Raw genomic sequence first — 11,798 nt, 5'->3', positions numbered from 1 at the left:
ATTACTTATAATTTTGGAAACATTATATAAAAATTCTTACCTTAAAGGCCCAAATAAAGCCTGTCAAAGTGTATTTGGAACCATCGCCATGCAAACTTTTTCGATCATCCAAGGCAGACGATAACTTATTCCATGTAGCTTTCCATAAATACGAGCCCCACGGAAACAGGTTCCACGCATTTAGGTCTTCTACCAATTTGATTAGATCATTTGGAATAGGTTGTCTGGCCTCTCTGCCTAAAAAGCCGGCATGCAAAAGAATTAGAAGGCATACTCGGACAACGTCGACGTCATCCATCCGAGTAAAACCATTTTTCTTATTCAATAATATCGTCAGGTCTTCCACGTATAGATTCGGCCTCTCCAGCTCAGGAAAAACCCGAGATAACCATGATGGGCGGGTAATATGTCTAGTGTACCGACCTACATCATCGTGTCCGAAGCGTAGACCGGTGATTAAGCAAAACTCCCCCCCCAAAACACGTATACACCGGTGGAAAATCAAACCATATCTCTTCATCACGACGTTGTATAGTATCTGGTAGATCCCTAGTCATGGTTTGAAGAAATAGGTGTGTCAACATCGCATCTCCACCGGGATGTTGTACTTTCAGCCATGGCCCGAAGCAAGTATCCTCAAACATTTTTCTTTGTGCAGGTGAAAGCTTCGACGCAATTGTTTTGGCCAGGTTGACTTTATTTCTTAAGGTTAATTGAGCCGAATAAAAGTTCTACAAAAACAATAAACATACTAAGTTAGATATACCAAAAACTACACTGTGAAGATATACCAAAAACAATAATAAACATAAATAGTAGTAGTTTATTCTTCAAACTTAAATTTGCAACACTGTGAATTTCTTATTTGTCTTTGTTTTTTGGTTGAAGTAATGCAATTCATTCAAGTTTCAATTTGCAGAAGAATAATAGTTTTCTGAAAATGAAAATCGCAACACGAAAATGACTATCGCAACGCGAATTTGACTATCGCAACGAGAATCGCAACGCGAAACTAAATCGCGTTGCGATTTTCATTTCGCGTTGCGATTCTCGGTTAATAATAAGCAATCTAAGTGAAATAGTTATCTATATTGAAATTACCAGTAAACTTATCATCAATTTCAATATGAAAAACCTAATAATAATGCAAAAATTTCAAAAAAAAAATAAAAAAACTAACCCTCGTTGGTTGATTTGGTTGATTTTCTATTTCTGATTGTGAGGGTGGCTCTGAGAGATGGAGATAGACGGATTTCGCCGGAGATGGGGACGGATTTCGTCGGAGATGGTGAGAGAGTGAGAGATGGAGATGAGACTGAGTTGTGATTTTAGGTTTTAGGTTATGAGTTGCAATTACGGGATATACTGTGACGGTTCAGTGTTCCAATATTAATATTCGTGTTTGGAATTTAAAAATAAAATACTTGGCCAGGATACTAATGGCGCTTTGAAAATTGCATTGCGATTATGTATTATCGCGTTGCGAAAGTCAGAATCGCGTTGCGAAAGTCAGTATCTCGTTGCGATTTTGTATTATTGCATTGCGATAGTAAGTATCGCATTGCGATAGTCAGTATCGCATTGCGATTTTCCCAATTCGCGTTGCGATTTACTTATTCGCATTACGAATTGGGAAAATCGCAACGACACTGTAGACCATCGCAACGCGATTTCCAACTATCGCAACGCGAAATGCAACGCGAATTTGCGATAATGGAGATCGCGTTGCGAATTAGCGATCGCATTGCGATTTTGTTGGTCATTTTGGAAAATCCAGAAAAAGTTGGTTAAAATCGTATATTATAAGGCATTTTTGGTCACTGAGGCGATTTTCTCTTTATATAATTTTCATTTTTTATATTTTTTTTAAATTTTTTTCTAGTCGTCTTCAATCTGACCTTCGTTTCGCGAGAATCATCCCTAAGCTTCACAAAAATGGCCAAGAATATCTCGGCTTCTACCATCCGATCTCCGCCGTCCATCGTTGGATCGTCACCATTTTAGAGTATGTTGCTCACCATCCTATTCTCCACATCTTCACCGTTCGATTGTCGAGGTTGACCTCCGATCGCCAGTGAAGCTCCGGTCGAAGGGTAAGAAGCCTTTTCCCTATCTTTTGTTGTCGTTTTTTCATTTTGAATGTCTTTTTTGCTACTGATTTTTGTACCCTTTTGCTTTTCTTGGCTCTAACGAACCCCCTATGACGAGGCCCAGCTCCGACCGAGAGGAAAGTTTGACTCAGGTAAACGAGTCCTTTACCCCTCTTTTCCTTATTTTGGGTTTATTTCGAACCTTTTGCTACTGGAAATATGGTTGTATTGCTTAGTTTTATTGTGAGTAAAAAACTATTGATTATATTCACTGTGTATCGAGATAAAGAATGAAGAAGAAGACTTTGTATTGATTAAAAAATTGAGGAGAATCCTCTGTTACAAGTGTTTTTCCCCTTACACTTTTTCTTCCCCTTCGAACCCCTAATTTTCCAAAAAAACCCCATTATCCTCCTCCAATCTATTTTTTTTTGCTTTGGTTTTATCCACACAGTGCCCTCTGTCTTCTCTTACCAATTTACATCAAATTATCAATAAATTGATTGATTTGCTGTTGGCTTTGCTAATTTGGAAATGAAGTGTTGCAGTGGTTTTTAGGGAGATGGTGTTGTCAGAGGCTTCACGTGGGAGGCAGTAGCATGCGGCAGGAGATGAGCATGGGTACTGCAACCGGGTCCGGGTAGGGCTGTAATCGGGTCGAACTTGGGCTTCGGGTCAGCTGGGTTATATTTTGGGCCCGATTGGGCCTGTTATAATTTGGGGCCCATTTTCGGGTTCTTGTAATTTGGCCTGCAAAGATAATAGAAAAAGTTAATAATAATAATAATAACAATAACGGGTATCCGGACTAAAATGAGTGTCGACAATTATTACGTAAATACTTCCTCTAAAAATGGTTATTGTACTTGTTAGTTTTTAACTTTACATTCAATATGTAATTTGGTCCTAAAACTAGCTTGGAGCTAAAATAAAAAAAGTGAAAGGCCATGTTATATGTCAAATTTAAAGTCAAGGGTCAAATTGCATTCAACAAAAAATCAGGGGCTAAATTACAGTCGGAAGACAAAGTCGGATTAAATTTGATCCAACAAAAAGTGAAGAGCCAAATTATAGCCCCCCAAAAAAACAGAGGTGAAATTGTACTAAAAAAGAGCAAAGAGACGGAGAACAAAATCGAAGTTAAGAACCAAAAGATACATTAAGTCATTAACCCTTACAAAACTAAGACAAAGCTAGATAAATTGTATTGCAGTCAATTGAAAAAACAACCAAACAAGTGGACATCTGTTGTAGTTTTTCGCATTACATTTAAAATATATAGTAACAATAGAATCCATATAACGACTTTGGAAGTAGGTATCTGTTGTCGTTTTTCTTAAATATTTTATATGTGAATATGTATATTATGATTAAATATTATCTTATAATAAACTCAAACTATTTACAAAATATATAATAACAATTATAATAATAAAGTTTATAACAAATGATGAATGAACAATAGACAATAGAGAATATCACCAAGAAATTTACACAAACTTTACATATCCAAAACAAAAGGTATGAAGAATAACAACACTTCCTTTTTCACATTGCACACGTCTCCATCCCCATCCCTTTTCTTCAATAAATAAAAATAAATCCCCCAACAATATATTTATAAAATTAAATTTTCAAACAAAACAAAAAAAGAAACCTTGTTATTTCCTGCCCACGTGCACTGGTTTCCACTTTTTGACAAGTAATTTCCAAGGGAATTATTCACCATTGAAGAAGCTCTCAATCAGAATATGGTTTGGCCTTGGACCTATACAGAAGCTTCTTCTTCTTTGCGCTTTGGTTATCTATGGTGAGCACAATTTTCCCAGCCTCGCCTCTTTTGAAGCTGCCGGAGATCACTGTTTCATCGGCTGCACCTACTTTTCTCGTCTTCGATACGATCACGGTGTATCCATCTTCAGCTATGGGCACAAATTCGGCTCCATAATTCACGTCCCATCCCACAACCCGTAGCTCCCAGACCAGAGCACATTTCTGCTAATTCATCAACCAAATATAGTTCATATGAATTGAATTCAACCCAGTTTTAGATTGTTATTTGATTCATGTATCTTACCCCAGTGGGAAATTCAACGGTGTGTTTGGTTGCTGGTTTGATTATCTTCCGTTGCAGCATCAGAAACGGTGAATTCTTGTTCACTCTCCCTGCTCAATCCACCATACTGAACTGGTACTTGTTCAGGGGCAATATATCTACACATATAATAAGTACAGATATTTTTCTCTATGTTCAACCAATAAATAAATGATTAAGCAAATTAAAATGAAAGAAATTATTGGAGTCCACTTGCCTGAAAAGGATTCTGTTGATTTGGATGGACTTGCAAACACAAACTGCTCTTGGTTCTCTGGGTAAGGAAAGGACTAATCATCAGGTTGAAAGCCAAATACCACCATGGAACATTGATGAACACCTTCAAAATCCAAAACCCATATTCAAAATTTGTTAAAATTTAACACCATGATACACAAAGATTCAATTTTTTTTTCTATATTTGAGAATTTTTATTGTATGTTGACCTGTTTGGCCACAAACTCTGGATAATTATCCTGAAGCAAGTTAAGGGCATGGTTGGTAGCTTGTCTGAGTTCCCTTTTGGCAGGTCCAGGAGAATTCTTGAGATCATTAACCTGAACTATTGTATTGATACCTGTGGGACTGAAATCCAGCTTTCTGATACTTTTTTCCAAGAACTGAATCCTCCATCTCAAGAACTTAGATCGCTTTTCATCGTCTCCAAAAGTTTCTGATACAACTCCTTGTTTTGGAATTCTCCGTAAGCGTTGTAACATACAGGATGACCTTCTTTGTCGAATCCGTGCATGAAAACCACTTTCTCCAGTTCATTTCCAAGGTCTTCTTCCAGCAAACCTTCAACTCCGAACTTCTTTCGCCAGACGACAGTGTTTTTGACCATGTTGAATGCTTCCTTCACTTTGAAATCCCTTGCCCTTAAGAATTTCAATAGGATCACGCTCTTTCATCTGCGAGGAGCGGGATTCCCATATAGATATCTCTTGGAGATGGAGGAACATCAGCTTCCTTTGGCTCATCTTTCGCAACCAACTCTGGTTCCACAGAAGAAGAAACAGTTTCCTCTGGTTTGTCAACTGGAGGAGCCACTGCTACTACGGACTCCTCAATTGCTTCGACAGTCTTGGCACCATCGTCCTCGCCGGCTGGAGCTTTTTCAACCACCTCTGTTTTCACCACAGTCTCGGGTGCCGGCTCCTCGGATGGTGGCGGATTCTTGTCTTCTTCTTCCTTGACTTCAACAGGGGCAGATGCTTCAGCTTCGACTTTTTCAGGAGCTTTCTCTTCAGTTTTTTCTTCAGTGTCAGCAGGAGCAGGTTGGTCTTCCTCTTTCTTTTCCTCGATCGGTGGTTTAGATTCTTTTTCTTTGGCGGAGGAGGTGGGGGTGGAGCACTGAATTCGTTCTTGTTAAGAGCTTCTTGAATAAGTTGCTTAAGCTCTTCGAGAGCCTTCTTCTGTGCGTCAGGAAGTTCACCAACTATTGGTTTCATCTTTGAAAGAAGCGGACTGAGTGACCTTAGCTTCCTTTTCTTCGACCTTAGGCTCCTTCTCCACAGCTTCGACCTCGGCTTGTTTCTCTTCAACAACAGAATCGGGAGCAGCAGGCGGCGCAGCCTCCTCTTTCTCCTTCTCCACAACAACTTCCTCGGCAGGCGCTTCAGCTGCTTCAGGCTTTTGAGTCTCCTCGGCCATGATATAAGCAAAAGCAAAGATGAAAAAGCAGAAGATGGAGAGAATTAGAGAGTTGGTATTGAGTTTGAAAACTGAAGCGAAGGTGGGGCTTAAGATGGGGAGTGATAAGAAGAAATGGAGGCGACGTTGGTTGGAGATGGAGAGAACCGCTCTGCCAGGCCCCTTCGCCAGCTGTTATTATGCCACTTTGTATTTTGGACCCCACTCTTTATTTTCTCTATTATGTTTTTCTTTTTCATAATTTCCATTTTCAATTCTTACTTATAAATATTAAGCATTTTTAGAATCGTAATTATAGCACGTAATTGGAATTTGGGATAAATCCAAAACGCCAGTCAACTGCTAACTCCAAACCCTTCTCTGTGCCATTGGTTTTTAACTTGTATTTTTTTACATGTATTTTAAAATTTGTTACCAGCCCCGCCTTACTATTTGGGTTATTTATTCACATGCCACAGTTCAAAATTTTGTTTTCAGAAATGTATAATTTATTTTTATTTATAAAAATCATCTAAATATCATATAACAAAAAGATATGTCACGTCAAACTTATTTTATTTTTTCAATAAAATATTGTTTTATTAAATAATCATGTTATTTGTGGTGGTCAAATTTTGTTGATAACCATTTAATTTGTATTCAAATACTATTATTATAAGTAGTTTTGATTTTTTATTCAAACTCAATATGCACCTAGAGAAAATTGGCTTTGTCCATGGAAGTAGAAGCAAATTCGAACAATAATAATATTGAATAATATATTGAATCGGATTTAAAATTAATTAAACGGATTTAGGTTTTTAATAAAGTAATTGGTTAAAAACTCTTAGTTAACATTTCACTTCTTTTTGTAAGTTATAATTAAGAGTATGATATTATTTAAAAAATGGATGTAGTTTTTCATATATATTTAAATATTATATGAGATTTAATGTGCTGCCATTTTCATTCTATAGGTTTATATGTTTATCATTTAAATTAATCATGTAAAGTAATAAAAACAAGAATTATTAAAATATCGCATTCCCAAACACACACAAAAGAACATATAATTCGTGTGATGATCATATTTATTTTATAAAATTCATAATTTTAGAATTATTATATCTCATCATGACAATTGATTTTCTGGGTTATCCGCTTGAACAAGTTTTGCTAAACGTCCATCTCATCTACGCATTCGAAATTTGACCTTTACCCAACCATACCGCTTTTCATGCTCATCTTAATTTGCCGGTTTTTATATTTTATTTTAAAATTTTAAATTTAAGCTGCTCATCTTCCTTATTTCTAACTATCTATGTTGTACTGATACGGATAGAGGATGGAAAGCGAAATTTTTTAAAATTATAAAGTACAAATATGATAAGAAAATAATAAACATAAAATAAATTTTAATATTTTTAAAAATAAAAAAATATCATCAATATTTATTGAAATTTACAGTAAACTAGAAATTAATATTTATTGAAAAGACCTAGTGTCCTTTTTCCTTTCGCCTCAGCCGTTTCATTCTTTTTTTTATTTTGGTTTGACAGCCTATATTCTTTGATTCTTATTTTTTTTATATGCATAAACTTTTTTAATATTTTTTAGTTTATAATAATTTTGTCTTTATAACACGTTTTTCTCTATCTATATAACATGTTTCTTTACTTTCAATGCACGTTTTTGGTCTTTAACTGTTTTTAGGGTTGGATTTGTCGTCTTAAATGATCAAGATGGCGTTTATCTCGTTGATCTTCCTTACTTTGGACTCTCGGATTGGACTTGATACCGATTTGTATTCGTAGATAGTTTTCTCACGACGTTTAATTATAAGTATAGTTATCAGTGGTCTTTTAGTAGTTTGATCCCCTGTCGTGGTTCGTTTGCCGATACAGTCAGATTTGTTCAAATTTTTTAGATGAGTTTTAACTTTTTCCTGGTCCTTGAATGATCTTGAGTAGTTAATTTATTGTATCAATGATTATAAGAAAATATTTTAATTATGTTTTTTTTCGAATTTCATTGTAACTTTAAATATTTTCTATTTTTAATAAAATTAACAACTCTATTTGCATTAAAAATAAATTTTACAAAAAAATACAAATACAATGTTAAAGTATTAAATTTCAAAACAATAAATTAAGTCTATGAAACATAAATCAATTATTGTTAATATCCTTTTACATAAATTCGCTCTTCAAATCTGACTCGTCATAAGAGTTCTGCAAGCTCTAAATATCTACATCTCATAAAGAATCAAATGTATCTCTACCAACATCCGTCTTGATATTCTCATCCTCGTATATTTTTAAAATTTTCCTTGGTCCAGTTTTTTTATTCTTTTAACTTTACCATATCAGTTTATTAACTGTTTATGGTAAATTCATTATTCATGCAATATTCCCTTTTTGTATTTTTTAGATAATATAAAAAGGAAAAAGAAAAACGAGAAATATAAGAAGAAAATAAATAGGGAGAAGACACACCCAATTTGTCGGAGTTTCAAATTTTATTTCAGGCCTCATTGGTTAGTATCGTCTCTTGAATCGCATTATTGTTTTTCTAATATATGTTTTTCTAATTTTGTTGAATTTTTAATTAAATTTGTAACAAAAAAATTAAAATATTTGTAAAAAAAATTGTAAACGAAAAATAATCAAAATGATATCAATATAAAATAAGACATGTATAAGAAAAAAGATTTAATGTGGTTTCTGTTTTATCTACCTCTACTGATGTTAGAACAATAATTCACTAAGATACAAAACTGACAGAAACATAAGAACTGAAGGATATTTTCTACACTAACAGTGAAAAATAGAGGATACTCAGAAAACAATGGATAAACTTTCTGCATTTTATTGATAAATCACCAGCCTATAAATAGACAAGTACATAACTAAAAGCAACATGAAAATAGTCACTATCCAACGTGCATAAACAAACTCCTATTAACTAGGAAACAAATTTAAACAAACTACTGAACTCCTAAAGACTAGGACAACCCAAATTCTTTCTTACGTGTGCTGCTACTAATTTATTTAACAATCCCTCTCTTAAACTGATGTTATGTGGTACATAACAGAAAGCAACATGAAAATAGGCACTATCCAACGTGCATCAACAAACTCCTATTAACTAGGAAACAAATTAAAACAAACTACTGAACTCCTAAAGACTAGGAACACTCAAATCCTTTCTTACGTGTACTGCTACTAATTTATTTAACAATCCCTCTCTTAAACTGATGTTCCACACTTAACATCAGTTTACACTTAACATCAGTTTAATGAGACCCAAACTTTGAAGTGGCATCCCTCAAATAAAGTCCTTTGAACTACAAACTCCAAGTAGCTTCCTGAGCTTTTGAAATGCTGGAAATTTGAGAGGTTTTGTTAAAATATCATCAATATGATCTTCACTTCTGCAGTAAACCAAATTAATAACTCCATCATTTGTGAGATCCCTTAAGAAATGATACTTCACATCTATATGTTTGCTTCGACCATGTAGAACAGGATTCTTTGAGAGCTTTATTGCTGAACTGTTGTCACAGTAAATAAGAGTAGGCCTATCTTCTTTGAACTATAGTTCTTGAATAATCTCTTCAGCCAAATAGCTTGACAAGCACAAGTTGTTGCTGCAACAAATTCAGCTTCAGTGGTTGACAATGTGACGATTGTTTGCTTATTTGATGACCATGAAACAACTCCTTCCCAACATGAAAACATATCCGGATGTGCTTTTTCGATCATCAGAATCTCCTGCATAATCATTATCTGTAAAGCCACACAATCTGATTTTTCTCCCTTTTTAAAGAATAGCCCAACTCCTTAGTACCTTGCAAGTACCTAAGAATTCTTTTTGCAGCCAAAAGATGAATCTCTGTTGGACACTCCATGTATCTACTAATGACACTTACAACATGCATTATATCAGGCCTTGTTGCAGTCAAATACATTAAGCTCCCTATATCTGCTTGTAAAGTTTGTTAACCTTGTTTCCTCCCTCATCCTTATTTAGCTTCAAACCAAACTCATGGTGTATTCACAGGATTACAATCCTTCATCTGAAACTTGTCCAAGATTTCTCCCACATACTTCTTTGAGAAATAAAAATGCCAGCAATGATTGCAACACTTCTATGCCAAGAAATAATGCATCATGCCAAGATCATACATTTCAAATTCAGCCATCATGGATTTCTAAAGCTTTCAAACATGGTTGTATTACTTCCAGTATAGATTAGATCATCCATATATAAGCAAACAATGAGCATATTTCCTCCATCTTCAATTTTTTATAAAAAGTGTATATTCATTAAGACATTTTTGAAATCTTTCCTTCAAAAAATAAGTTTATATACGATTATACCAAGCCCGTGGAGCTTGTTTTAATCCATATAGAGCTTTTTTTAACTTATACTTTATGCTCAATGTCAAGTTTTTCATAACCAGGAGGTTGATCGATAATACCTCTTCTTCAAATCTCCATGGAGGAATGTTGATTTCACGTCCAACTGGAATATAAGCCATGAGTTTTGAGCTGTCATAGCAATCACCAACTTGATTGTATCATGCCTTGCAACTGGAGCAAAAACTTCTTTATATAAACACCAAACTCACTTGTAACCCTTAGCTACCAAGCATGCCTTGTGCTTGTCAATCTCACCATTTTCCTTCAAATTTGTCTTGTATACCCACTTTACGCCAATAGTCTTCTGCCCATTTGGAAGATCACATAGCTCCCATGTATCATTTTTTTTCAATGGCTGTAATTTCAGCATCCATAACCTTTCTCCATTTTGGTTCTGTGACAACCACTTCAAAACTAGTAGGATCACAATCTGAAAATAGAGAAAAGTGGGTGTGTGGGTCTTCAGATTGATCAATTCCAGCTACCTCATAATCATGCATCCATGCTGGTCTTCTTCGAACACGTTGAGACCTTTGTGATTCAGCTGCAAGTGGGCTTTGATCAGCTATTGGAATTTTGAGTGACTTCCTCTTCTTGCTCTCCATAGGGTTGATGCCCTTTTTCTTCATCATCAAAATCTGCTGGAATACTTTCTTTAACACCATTATGATTCCATGACCAAGTGACTTCTTCATCAAACCACATCACGGCTAATGACAATTTTCATGGTGCTAGGATTGTATAGTTTATAAGCTTTTGACTTATCACTAACACCAAGAAAAATGTGTTTTTCTCCCTTGTTATCTAGTTTCTTCCTCTTATCATCTGGAATATGGGCATAGGCAATACACCCAAAAATCAAGAAATGATCTACAACAGGTTTCCTTCCGCTCCATGCTTCCTCTGGTGTCATATTTTGAACAACAAATGTAGGACTTCTGTTCAATATATGAATGCTCCAATTCACTACTTGAGGCTAGAAACTTTTTGGAATGCCACTTGTTGTCAAAAGGCTTCGCACCATATTCATAATAGTGCGGTTCTTCCTCTCGCATACACCATTCTGTTGGGGTGTATAAGCTGCTGTAAGTTGTCTCTTGATTCCATGGTTCACAAAAATTTGCAAATTCATGTGAGTTATATTCTCCACCACGATATGTACGAAACTTTTATTGGGCAGCCAACTTCTTTCTCAACAAGTGCTTTATAGCTTTTAAAAGCTACAAAGGCTTCAGATTTTTCTTGCAAAAAAAACCTATATCTTACGACTATAATCATCAATGAAAGTAATTATATATCTTTTACCTCCATTAGAATGTGGTGTTATTGGCCCACAAATTTTGGAATGAACAAGCTCCAATGCTTTCTTCGCTCTCCAAGATTTTTCTTGTGGGAATTGATTACGGTGTTGTTTGCTAACAACACATTCTTCACAAACTTGAGAGGATACTGTAATTTGAGGAAGCCCCGTCACCATGTTCTTTTGTTGTAGTGTTTTCAATCCGCCAAAATTCAGATGCCCGTAGCGAAAGTGCCATAGCCACACCTCATCTTTTA

At 35.2% G+C, this 11,798-nt stretch overlaps 1 pseudogene; it reads right to left on the bottom strand.

The window, feature by feature from the left end:
- Window positions 1-3,496: 3,496 nt before the first annotated feature.
- LOC120161738 lies at window positions 3,497-5,960 on the bottom strand (annotated as a pseudogene).
- Window positions 5,961-11,798: the final 5,838 nt, after the last annotated feature.

The sequence above is a fragment of the Hibiscus syriacus genome, unplaced genomic scaffold (assembly GCF_006381635.1).
Source record: "Hibiscus syriacus cultivar Baekdansim isolate YM2019G1 unplaced genomic scaffold, ASM638163v2 tig00111402_pilon, whole genome shotgun sequence".
Lineage (NCBI taxonomy): Eukaryota > Viridiplantae > Streptophyta > Magnoliopsida > Malvales > Malvaceae > Hibiscus > Hibiscus syriacus.
This window is presented reverse-complemented; position numbering and strand designations above follow the sequence as displayed.